This window comes from Crocodylus siamensis, chromosome 15 (genome assembly GCF_052110815.1).
Source record: "Crocodylus siamensis isolate JL-2025a chromosome 15, ASM5211081v1, whole genome shotgun sequence".
NCBI classification, from domain to species: Eukaryota; Metazoa; Chordata; order Crocodylia; family Crocodylidae; genus Crocodylus; species Crocodylus siamensis.
Window position 1 is genome coordinate 47,300,569 of NC_143409.1, and position 2,248 is coordinate 47,302,816.

Below are 2,248 nucleotides of genomic sequence, written 5' to 3' on the forward strand. Positions count from 1 at the left end.
AAGTAAGATGTGCTTTTAAAAGTTAGTGGGAAGGTCTGCATCAAAGCACTTAGACTCATAGGAAAGTAAAACTAGAAGGAACCTCACAAGTTCCCATCTAGTCCAGCCCCCTGCTCAAAGCAGAATCACCCCTAATTAAGCTTCCCCAGTTAAGTGTCTCTTTTGCCGCCTCCTGAATGTTTCTGAGCCTGGGAACTCCTTAGCTTCTCTAGGTATCCTGTTCCAATGCCTGACCAGTCCCAAAGTCAGCTAGTTCCCCGTAGTCTTCAGCCCAACTTTCCTCTGCTGCACCTTGAGGCCATTGTTCCTAGTCCTGTCCCCATTAAGCTCAGAGAAAACCCTATTTCTATCATTTCTATACTCACCCTTCAGCTATTTGGAGACTGTTATTAAAACCTCCTGGCAGTCTTTTCTTCTCCAGGCTAAATATCCCCCGTACTTACAATCTTTCCTTATAAATCTTGGCTCCCAGGTCCCGGGTCATTTGTGTTGGCCTGCCACTTGACCTATATCTTGCAGGAAGTTTTGGGCCTTCTGCAGAGGGTCAGCATAAGGGAAATGCAAATTTTCAATCCGCCATCAAGTCTTCATGTATGCAATAATTTGGTTAAACATCCTGCAACAGAAAAACACTAGTGCCTGGGAGAGTGGGCTGGATTTTTAAATATTCTAAACTTCTCATTTTAATGAAACTTAGCTCTTAGAGAAATTACAGTTTCTGTCAGTTTTGCTAGAAGACTCTACATTTCTCAATCAGCTTTATTAGGGCTCCTTAGACATCCCTATTTCTCAGGCTGTAGATGAGTGAATTCAGTACTGGGGTGACAATGGTGTAAAAGAGAGACACAATCTTGTCTTGCACTGGTGAGTGGTAGGAGCTGGGTCTCATGTACATGGAGATGGCTGCCCCATAGACCATGCAAACCACAGTCAGATGGGAGGAGCAAGTGTCCAGACCTTTCTGCTGTCCTTTACTTGAGTTCATCCTCAGGACCCTAAAGAAAATAAAAGCAAAAGTGGCTAGTGTAATAGAAGAAGGAATGAGGAGCAGGACAAGGACACTCACAAACACCAGAGCCTCATATCACAAGGTGTCACAGCAGGACAACTTGAGCAGAGCTGGGACCTCACAGAAGAAGTGGTCAATCTCTTTTGAGCCACAATAGGGGAGAGCCAGTGTAAACACTGCATGAATTAAGGCATTTACTGATGCTCCCATCCAGACTCCAGCTGATAAAAGAAAGCAGACCTTCTTGCTCATGCGGATGAGGTACTGCAAGGGGCTGCAGATCGCCATGTACCTGTCATAAGCCATGACTGCCAGGAGGAGGCACTCTGATACACCCATAGTCAGCACAAGGAGAATCTAAGCCCCACAGCCAGCTGGAGAAATGGGGTTGCTTGGGGTCAGGAAGTCTGCTAACATTTTGGGGACAATTATCAGGGTCTGACAGATGTCCATGAAGGCCAGTTGTCTGAGGAAAAAGTACATGGGGGTGTGAAGGGAGGAATCCACTTGGATGAGAAGTATGAGGAGAGCATTTCCAGACAAGGCAGTGATGAAGGCTAGTAAGATCACAGCCAAGGAGAGCATGTGTACATTAGTCCAGCTCAGGAGTCCCAGCAGAATGAAGTCTGCTGAAGAAGTTTCATTCCCACTCTTCATTTCCTCTTTGTGTGCCTGTGCCTGAAGCCCTGGACAAGAATTACATTCCTTAGCGAATGTGTACAGACTAATAGCAACTGAGGCACCCAGCAGGTTTTCTTCTCCTGTGGAAGAAATGCCACGCATTATGGTTGATGAAACAATAACCTCACTTCCCTGAGAATAGTGTTTATTGAGGCTAAATATTTTCTAAGATTAGGCCCTCATTTCTACATCCAGCTGCAGGCCCCACCTACATGTAGAGTTGCAGTGGTTTAACTCATTTTATGTCTCTGCTGTAGACACAGAATTGACTACAGCAGGGATTTGCAACCTACAGCCTGCAGAAAGCTTGGTGATCGGGCAGATCCAGAAGTCCATCTGGTCTACTTCTGGGTTCACTGCCGAGCATGCTGGAGAGCCCCCGCACCGTGCTCAGGACAGAAACCACTGCAGAACCTTTGAATTTGGCCCAGGGATTTTGGCACTTTGGTGGGATTTGCTTGTGAGGGGCACTTTCTTCTGATGCTCTCCCCAGGCTGCCATGGGGACGAATATTGGCTGTGGGCTTTCCTCTTTTGCCACAGGTGGAGACTAGGGTGG

The 2,248-nt window shown here is 46.7% G+C and overlaps 1 pseudogene; it reads right to left on the reverse strand.

Moving 5' to 3' along the window:
* Positions 1-721: 721 nt before the first annotated feature.
* Positions 722-1,669, reverse strand: LOC149852603 (olfactory receptor 2V1-like; annotated as a pseudogene).
* Positions 1,670-2,248: the final 579 nt, after the last annotated feature.